This window comes from Orycteropus afer, unplaced genomic scaffold (assembly GCF_000298275.1).
Source record: "Orycteropus afer afer isolate SDZICR_OR568_19922 unplaced genomic scaffold, OryAfe1.0 scaffold00144, whole genome shotgun sequence".
Lineage (NCBI taxonomy): Eukaryota > Metazoa > Chordata > Mammalia > Tubulidentata > Orycteropodidae > Orycteropus > Orycteropus afer.
Genome location: NW_006921731.1, coordinates 8,367,748 through 8,378,305, shown reverse-complemented (window position 1 = coordinate 8,378,305; position 10,558 = coordinate 8,367,748).

The following is a 10,558-nucleotide window of genomic DNA, read 5'->3' as shown; positions in this document are numbered from 1 at the left end:
GGAAGGAAGGTTAGGCAATCCTACTTCCATAGTGATACTGCCTCAGAAACCCAAGGAGGGGTCGCTATGAGTCAGGGCTGACTCGACGGCACATAACAACAACAACAAATATATAGTATCAGATACTAATGTTATCTCATTTTATGAATGAGACTTCTAAACATCACTGAATATTAAGTGCACTAAATATTAAGTACTTTGCCTATCCACCCACACCTACTATCATGTGATGTTCAGGATGTTTCCACTAATACGGTGTCTTGATGTCTCTGAGATAGTTTACCTTAGGATATTACCATGAACTTCCCTCTTCATTTTATATCCTTTCAACAATGCTATCAGGCATTTAGTACATTCATACGGTTACATGAATAAGTATATAGGAAACTTATTGTGCAGTACATAGTTTTAAGTAAATAAATATATAAATTGATGAATTAATGAAGAAACACACAAGCAAAATATAGAAACTGGTAGCATAGTGCCTAAGGCACTAGACTGCTAACCAGAAGGCTGGCAGTTCAAACCCACCAGCCGCTCCTCAGAAGGAAGGCTGGGCAATCTATTTTCGTAATGATATTGCCTCGAAAACCCAAGGAGGGGTCGCTATGAGTTGGGTCCAACTTGACAGCACATAACAACAACAACAGCAACATTGAATTGGTGTATGTTTTGCTGTGTGTATTCTCAACAACAACAACAACAAAATAAATAAATACCATTTAGGATGAAAAGAAAACTCTATAGATTATAGTTCTATCTGGAAATATATTGGTTTGCTATGAGTCAGAATTGATTTGATGCCAATTGGGGTTTATGCTTAATTAAGTAATACTAATTTTAAAATCCATCTTAAAGCAACCCTCAGATATATAGTCAGAAATATAAGTTCAAGGATATTCATCAGAGTTATTTATAGTAGCATAAATTGTAACACAACCTAAATGATTCAACAATAAAGGAATGTTATACTATATATCCTTTTTAAACTATTTTGTAGCCATAAAATCATGAATTTAAATAACTTTTAAAGGCAGAAAAAAAAATTCCTGATTTACTAGACTGGTTGAGACTAGAGGATTCCCCAACCAATTGCACTGAGATACATTTTAACCCTAAAAACAAAATTATCCCTTGAGATTACCTTTTAGCTAAATAACAGATTTTGTTGTTGTTGTTGTTGTTATGTGTCACTGAGTCAGACCCGACTCATAGTGACCCCTCCTTGGGTTTCCGAGGCAGGATCACTATGGAAGTAGATTGCCCAACCTTCCCTCTGAGGAGTGCCTGGTGGGTTTGAACCTCCAGTCTTCTGGTTAGCACTCAAATGCCTTAGGCACTATGTCACCAGAACTCCCACTATGCTACCAGAGCTCCATAAAATAAAGAATATCACCATGCTAAAATATGCTTCTTTAGAAAATCATCAATAGGAAATAAAATGGTCAAATATTACTCTAAATTAAGATGAGAAGGCTAAGGGGCAGGGAAAGTAGAGTATTGAAAATGGTACATTCAGAACAGAATGAATGAGAATGATCATCCATTATTAAAAATGTGACTAATATTATTAAGCAATTTGTATAGAAATTGTTAAATAGGAATCTAATTTGCTGTGTAAACTTTCATCTTAAACATCTTAAACATTAAAAAATCATTCTAAAAAAAGAAAAAGAAAAAAGAAGCACTTGAAGAATACATGAGACTACCCAGAAAAATCCACATGTAAACCCCTCAGTTTTCCATATGTGCTGTTACTTTTTTTTCTAGGGTTCTTCAAGAACCAATGGACTCTCTGCTGCCTTTCACTACTGCTATTTAGCTAAAGCTTTTTAAAATAAAGAGATTTAAATTTAACTTTGCCTAAACAAAACCTAGTTAGAGTGGAAGATCACCTATTGGAAACATTGCATTAGGTAGTCCAGCTCTGATATAGCTCATTTTGTGTTATCTGCTAATATGGAAATTGCATTCTGTGCCTGAACGAGAAATGAAAACAAGTGTCCCCCCTACTCCCAGACATTTGTCTGGTATTCAACTTTAGGGAATGCGAATGATGACTTAAGGTAGAGATGATTATCTATCTGCCAAATTGTGTGCTCACCTTTCCATGGCATAGATTTGTACTAGTTAAGAGCTGATTCACCAAGGACTACAGCTGCCAACAGTTTTAGTCTTTATCTGGTAGCATAGTGCCTAAGGCACTTGACTGCTAACCAGAAGGCTGGCGGTTCAAACCCACCAGCCACTCCTCGGAAGGAAGGTTGGGCATTCCTACTTCCTTAGTGATACTGCCTCGGAAACCCAAGGAGGGGTCGCTATGAGTCGGGGCCAACTCGATGGCAAAAAACAACAACAACAACATATGACATGTTTCACTAATATGAGAGGAAGTGATGTGTCGTTTCCAGCCAAAGAATTTAATAAGGAGAGGTGTCTTTTCCATATTCATATCCCTTCTCAATGTTATGAACTTAAAGATAAGGCCTAGGTGCTGGAGACAAATCTACAGATACCTATTAGCCATGGATGTGCTGGTTGCTATGCTCAACCAAAAAAAAAAAAAATATATCCCACTGAGTCTATTCCAACTCAGAGCAACCCTATAGGATAGGTAGAACTTCCACATACAATTTCCAAGGCTTTAAATATTTACAGAAGTAAATTGTTACATCTATTCCTGCAGAGCAACTGGTGTGTTTCAACTTTTCAGTTAGTAGTCAAGTGCTTTAAACATTGCACTACCGGGGTTCCTTGTTACTATGCTTGCTGAAAAAAATTCATTGCTATCAAGTGAATTCAGCGTCATAGTGATCCCCACTGGGAAATCTTTTATGGAAGAAAATCTTTTATGAAAGCAGACTCCTTCATCTTTCTTCTGAGGAGCAGCTGGTGGGTTTGAACCACCAATCTTCTGGATAGTAGTCAAATGCCTTAACCAAATGACTACACCACAAAAGCTCCTTTGTTACTATGCTAGACAGTAGAAAAATAGAGATAAACAAAATAGGCATGGTCTGACGCAATGGTTTCACAAGATGGAAGGAACTTGGGTCCCTGAACCATTGCATGGGGTCAGTCTGCCACTAACCAGGGATACTGGGCAGATCAGTGAATGACAACTAAATACTTCTTGTGGTATGCCACCAAAATGCAGTGGTTTATTTGTTACACATCCAGTACTACTCTAACCACGAAAACACATTTCCCACTATCACCAAAATTTCCCTTCTTGACTTTTCTCTCTTTCTCTCTCTCTTTGGCCAAATTTGATGGCAGTAAGTTTGTTTTTAGGTTTGGTTGACCAAAATAAAAAATATGCCAAATATTTCATTGAATCAGGTAATAAAAATATTTTGAGTGATTTGATTAATGAGATTTTATCTAAGAACTAAGTTTTTGTGAAGAGCAAAGCATTTGCTTACAAGACTTTTAAAAAACGTTTCTATTGATAAATGACTTTTACTACAACAGATTCCTTCATAAAACTGAAATTTTCATTTGCCCCACATTTAATCTCCATCATTGTACATCTCCTTAAAGTTCTTAATATTCATTTGATTACTTTCTGGGATTTTAGGAAGAATTTTTTGCAAATCCTGCCTCAGGGAAATGGCTTAATTTGGGAAAGAGAAAAGTTATGCATCTTATTTGCATTTCCCATCTTTTTCTGACCCCTGAATTAATGTTGTAATATAAATAAGATTTTGATTTTTGATATGTAAGTGGTCTCTAAACAATATGATAGGCATAATTTAAGAAGATGCAAAGTCAAGTTGAGGCAACAAACTAACATCACTGATTGCTGTATTCCTGGTATATCTTGTGAGTACCAAAGAAAGTAAGTAACATCTTTAGGCAATCTAATTCTCAACTGTGGTAAAGAGTCTGTGTTTATTTCTAGAGTTTTAGAAATTCATCTCAATTATTCAAAGTCATGTACTTAGAATGGCAAGGCCTAGGTGATGGTGGCAAATCTGTTGTAGTAGTAAGTGAATTGTTATGCAAATGATATTATTGGAATATATTTCTAGAATATTTTTCAATTACGTTTTCTTTATGTCTGGATATCTTGAAAGAATTGTGTAAACTTTCAACTTCTGTTTCCATATTTCACCTATCCATACATCAATTAACTCACATTAACAGTTATGTTTCAGGGACTATGTTGGTACCAATATACAGGGCCACTGTCCTCATGGACCTTGTATTCTAGTCATGAAAACATCAATAAATAGATATAGCAAAGACAATAATTTCAGCTTGTATAATTGGATATGAAGAAAATAATGAAAGTAGGCACAAATAGGTGCCGAGGCAGCACAAACAGTTTGATTACTAATCTAAAGACTGACAGTTTGAACGCACCCAGTAGTATCACAGAAGAAATTCCCGGCACTCTGTCTCTGTAAAGATTACAGCCAAGAAGATCCTATGGAACAGTTCTGCTCTTTAACATGTGGAATTTCCTAGAGTCAAAATTGATCAGACAGTAACAGTTTTAGCTTGTTGTTGTTTTCTTTTTTGGTGGTGCAAATGGTTACATGCTCCCTGTTACTGGAAAGAGTGGTGATTCAAGTCTACTCAGAGGTGCCTTAGAAGAAAGGCCTGGCAATCTACTCCTGAAAAATCTGCCTTGATGAGCACAACTCTATTCTGAAACACATGGAGTCACCGTGAGTCTGACTCTAATCCTCAGTAACTGGACTATTTTGATGATAGAAAATAGTAAGTTGAGAGCAGAGGGAAGGGTAATGTAGATAAGGTGACCAAAGAAGGCTTCTCAAAAAGTCACTAAAATTGTAAATGAGATGAGGAGGAGCCAGCCATATGTTAAGAGCTAAAGGAAAGGCAACATTATACATCTTTGTTCTGGAATTACCTTTATCTTTCCTCTGGCCGCTGTTTTGGTCCTTAACCCTCTTGCAGTCCCCATCAATCAATTGGAACTATACAATTAAAAGTAATGGATAATTATATTTTGCTTATATGCAATACTTATTTTAAGCCTTATTTTTCTTCGTTTTTCCTCTTTTTTGGCTTTTATGTGATATTCACTTATAATATTCTCTCCTTTTTCCTCATATTAAATCCTGACTTCTTCTCTGATCCACCCATATTCCTCCAAGCCAGACAAAACCATATCCCTAAATTATAGCACTATTTATAACACTTCCTTCCAAGAAACCTTATATATATTCTCATTGTCAGTAAAATGAAGTTAAAAAGAGATCCAGTTAAGTGGTTAGTAGCTTCCATTTAGATCGTAGATTAGATTCCTGTACAAAAACTTGACATGATCTAGGTTAACTTGATTAAACTCTTTAAGACTTCTTCTCCGTAACTATAAAATAGGGGCAATAATCATGACTTTTTGAAGATTATGTGAAGATTAAATAAGAAAATGCATGAAAAATTCTAAACAAATGGAAGAAATGATGACGTAAAAGAGATGAACAGAAGATTTCAAAGGCCATCTAAAGAGGACAAAGTATTATAATGAAATGTGCAAAGATCTGGAGTTGTAAAATCAAAGAGAAAGAACATGCTTGGTATTTCTCAAGCTGAAAGAACCACAAAAAAAATATGAAGCCTCAAATTGTGATATTGAAGGATTCTATTGACAAAATATTGAATGTTGCAGGAAATATAAAAAGAAGTTGGAAAGAATGTAAAGAGTCACTGTACTTAAAAAAAATGGTAGATGTTCAACTATTTCAGGAAGTAGCACATGATCAAGAACTGATGATATTGAAGGAAAGAGTTCAAGCTGCACTGAAGGAATTAGTGAAGGACAAGGTTCCAGGAATTGATGGAATACCCATTAAGATGTTTCAACAAATGGGTGCAATGCTGGAGATACTCATTAGTTTGTGCCAAGAAATTTAGAAGAGAGCTACCTAGCCAACCAACTGGAAGAGATCCATATTAGTGCTTATTCCAAATAAAAGTGATTCAACACAATGTGGAAGTTATCAAAAATCATCATTAATGTCACATGCAAGTAAAGTTTTGCTGCAGATTATTCAAAATGGTTGCAGTACTACATCAACAAGGAACTGCCAGAAATTTAAGCCAGATTCAAAAGAGGGAATGGAGTGAGGTCTATCTTTGCTAATGTCAAGTGGATCTTGGCTGAAAGCAAAGAATATCAGAAAGATGTTTACCTGTGGTTTATTGACTATGCAAAGGCTTTTGATTGTGTAGATCATAACAAAATATGGATAACATTCTGAAGAAAGGGGATCCAAGAATACTTAATTGTGCTTATGAGGAACCTGTACATAGACTAAGCAGAAGTCACTTGAACAAAACAAGGGAATACTGCATGGCTTAAAATTGGGAAAGATATGCATCAAGGCTGTATCCTTTCACCATACTTATTCAATCTGTATGCTGAGCAAATAATCCAAGAAGCTGAACTATATGAAATACATGATCAGGACTGGATAAAGACTCATTGACAACCTGTGGTATACAGATGACACAATATTGCTTGCTAAAAGTGAAGAAGCATTTATTGATGAAGATTAAAGACTACAGCTATCAGAATGAATTACATGTCAATATAAGAAAACAAAAATCATCACAACTGGACAAATAAGCAACATCATGATAAATGGAGAAAAGGTTGAAGATGTCAAGGAATTCATTTTACTTGGATCCACAATCATTGCCCATGGAAGAAGCAGTCAAGAACTCAAACAATATATTGCAATGGGAAGATCTGCTGCAAAAGACCTCTTTCAAATGTTAAAGAACAAAGACACCACTTTAAAGATTAAGGTGCGCCTGACCCAAGCCATGGTATTTTCAATAGTCTCATATGAATGTGAGAGCTAATCTATGAATAAGGAAGACTGAAAAGCTGATGCATTTGAATTGTGGTGTTGGTGAAGAATATTGGATGTACCATGGGCTCCTGGAAGAATGAACAAATCTGTCCTGGAGAAAGTACAGCAAGTATGCTCCTTAGAAATGAGAATGGCCAGACTTCTTCATCTCTCGTACTCTGGTCATGTTGTGAGAAGGGACCAATCCCTAGAGAAGGATATCATGTTTGGTAAAGCAGAGGGTCAGCAAAAAAGGAGACCTTTAATGAAATGAATTGACACAGTGGCTGCAAAAATGGGCTCAAGTACAGCAACAATTGTTGGAATGGGATAGGACCTGGCATTGTTCCATTTTGTTACACACAGGGTTCCTATACATCTGAACTGACTCAACAGCACCTAATAACAATAATGTTGGGCTCACATCAAGTACTCAGTATATACTAGGTGTTTTTTTATTTTTTATTTTTGCAAATGTAATTCCTTAATTAGATTCAATGTTTATAGGTCAAAAGCTACCACAGTTGTATTAACCTAAGCTAATCTCAGAGAAAATAACAAAGGTTTAACATACATATGCTTAGTGTCTCAGAAGAAGAGGAGAGAAGCAAGGACAATGTACCAAAAGTGAGTGATCAACATGCTGGCATTAAGAAGGGGAAAACATAGAGAGGTACACAGGAGGCACAGAAACAAAGATGAACCTTTGTACCTGTACAGTACTGCATTGTCAGTGATGGCAAGCATTGATCTACAAGTGGATAGATGGGTGGACAGGCTAAAAGATCAGGTATGTTTAGGCATGGGAGAGTGTACCCATGACCATGTACAGGGCTAGCAGACAGTGTTACTACATGTATATTTTTGTATGTGCTGTAAGAATGACCATATATATAGCAGCTGACAAGGGGCAAGGTTGTGGCTTCGTGGTCACAGACAGAAACCCAGAGGGAACGAGTAGTTGGACCTGCAGGTTCAGGACCATGATCATAGGCGACATCAAGCTCAATTGGCATAGCATAAAAACAATGTTCTACATCTTCCTTTAGTGAGTAGCAACTAGGGTCTTGAAGCTTGCAAGTGGCCATCTACATACAATGGTGGATCTCTCTTCATCCAGAGCAAAGAAGAATGAAGAAAACCAAAGATTCATGGAAACAATTAGTCCAAGGAACTGGTAGGCCATGTGATCCTCAGTCTATATGACCATCAGACCAGAAGTAGATGGTGCCCAGATACCACTATCAACCACTTGGAGGGGCATCTATCTGTGTAGGAGATCCTGAATAGAGTGGTAGAACAATGTGGAACAAAATTCAAAATCATTAAAAAGTAAAAAAAAAAAAAATAAAATAAGACTAGGTTTGCTGGTCTGATAGAGTCTGATAGATCATGGTCCCCAGAGACTATGGCCACTAGCTAACCTTCAGGTCTGGAACTGAACTCACTCCTGTGGCTTCCAGTCAAACACTGGATTGGCATATGGGGTGAACATTTACATCAGGTAGATATACTTCCTGGAGCAACAATGATGGGAGGATAGAAGGGCAGTGTTTGCACAGGGAGACATCTCAGGGTATGGGCGTGTAGGGGAAGGAAGGACAGAGGGAAGAGGTAACTATGAGGAGGAAGTGAGAAGAGAGCTGTTACATTGTAGGGATTGCAGTCAATATCATGAACAAAATTTGTGTGAACAGCTGTATAGAAAATGAATATGCTCTGTCAATTTTCACCCAAATCTCAACAATTTTTTTTTTAAAAAAGAGGGAAATAAGTTGTGAAGAAATAATGGCAAAAATACCCAAATTTAATAATAGAATAAATTTAAGATGTAATGATCTCAGACAATAGCAAGCATGATAAAGATGAAGAATTCCATGTCTGGCACATTATAATCAAACTGCTGAAAACCACATATGGAGAAAATCTTGAAAGCATCCACAGAAGAATGACATATTGAATATATGTTAACAGCAATTTGAATGAACACAGTCTTTTTGACAGGAAATAAAGAGATCAGAAGAAAGAACTGAACGGAAAATAAAATGAAATCCAGAATTCTATTTCTAGCAATAAACAAGGTAAAATAAAGAGATTTCCTGATGAAATAACATTAAGAAATTTTTCTGTCCCGCAAACTTGCACAACATGAAATGCTAAGCACGTCAGGTTGAAAGAAAATTATATCAAATTTAAAACTAGATATTTAGGAAGGAATTAAGAGCATCAAAAAATGATGTAGAAAAAAAAAATCTGGGTAAATTTAAAATAGTATTTTTTTTCCATTCAGGGACTTTAAAATGCATGTGATTGTTTAAAATGTATTACACATTTTGTGAGACTTAAAATACATACAGATGTAATACATATGAATGGAGACCTAGTGGAGCAATAGTTAAGTTCTCAGTTGTTAACTAAAGGGTTGGCAGTTCAAACTCATCCAATGACTTTGTGGGAGAAAGATCTGGTGATCTGCTCCTGTAAATATTACAGCCTAGAAAACCCTATGGAATAGTTTTAGTCTTCCACAGGAGGTCACTATAAGTTAAAATCAACTTCATAACACCTAACAACAACAGTGATACATATGAAAGCTATCTTAATGAATGTAACGATAACTCTGTGCTTGTAAATATATTTTTTTTTCAAATTCTGAGCAGATGTAGATAGTGAAAAGGAATATGTATTGTAATTACTAGGAAAATTGTAAAAATTTGGTAAAGCGGTATGATAAAATGAAATTTTACTAACTAATTTAAATCAACTAAAATAATCAAACAATCAACCAGAAGGCAAAAAAGAGAGAAGAAAGGAGAAAAAAAAAAAAGAAGTAAAATGAAAAAAAAAAAAGGAAATTAAAAGGCAGACATCAAATTAAGTAAATAATTATATTAAATGCAAATTAAACAAACCAATTTTAAAGCAGAGATTCTCATAATGTATTAAAATGCAATCCATAACTATATACTGCTAATAAAAAAACACTTTATGTACAAAGACACACAAAAACATAAAAAAATGAAACAGATCACATATTCAGAGATTCTATGGACATTAAAAGCATAATAAAAGATTATTATTCAACAGCCTAGAAGAAATGGGTAAAAAAGTTTGACAATCAAAATGATACTAATTGACATAAAGTAAAACAGAAAAAATATATTTTTTATCAAACCCTTCCAAAAAAGAAAATTTCAGGCTCATAGCACTGTTGAATCGTTGTATTTTTAAATAATACTAATATCACAGAAACTCTTTCAGACTAAAAATACAGGTAGTAATAAGACCATTTTTCAAATAATTTTCTGAGGCCAACGTAACTCTAGTTCTAAAGCCTGAAAAAGACATTACCCAAAATAAAGTATAGATCACCACTTCTCATGAACCTAGATACAAAATAATTAACAATTATAAAATGAATTCTAGTCATATATTAAAGAATACTGCTGTTGTTGTTGTTAGGTGCTGTTGATTTGGTTCTGAATCATAGTAACACTATGTACAACAGAACAGAACACTGCCTGGTCTTATGCCATCTTTACAATCACTGCTGTGCTTGAGCTTATTGCTATAGCCACTGTGTCAGACCATCTCATTGAGGGTCTCCATCTTTATCACTGACTCTCTTTTTTACCAAACATGACATGCATTTCCAGGGACTGATCCATCCTGAAAGCACATCCAAACATGAGATGAAGTCTCAACATCCTTGCTCCTAAGGAACA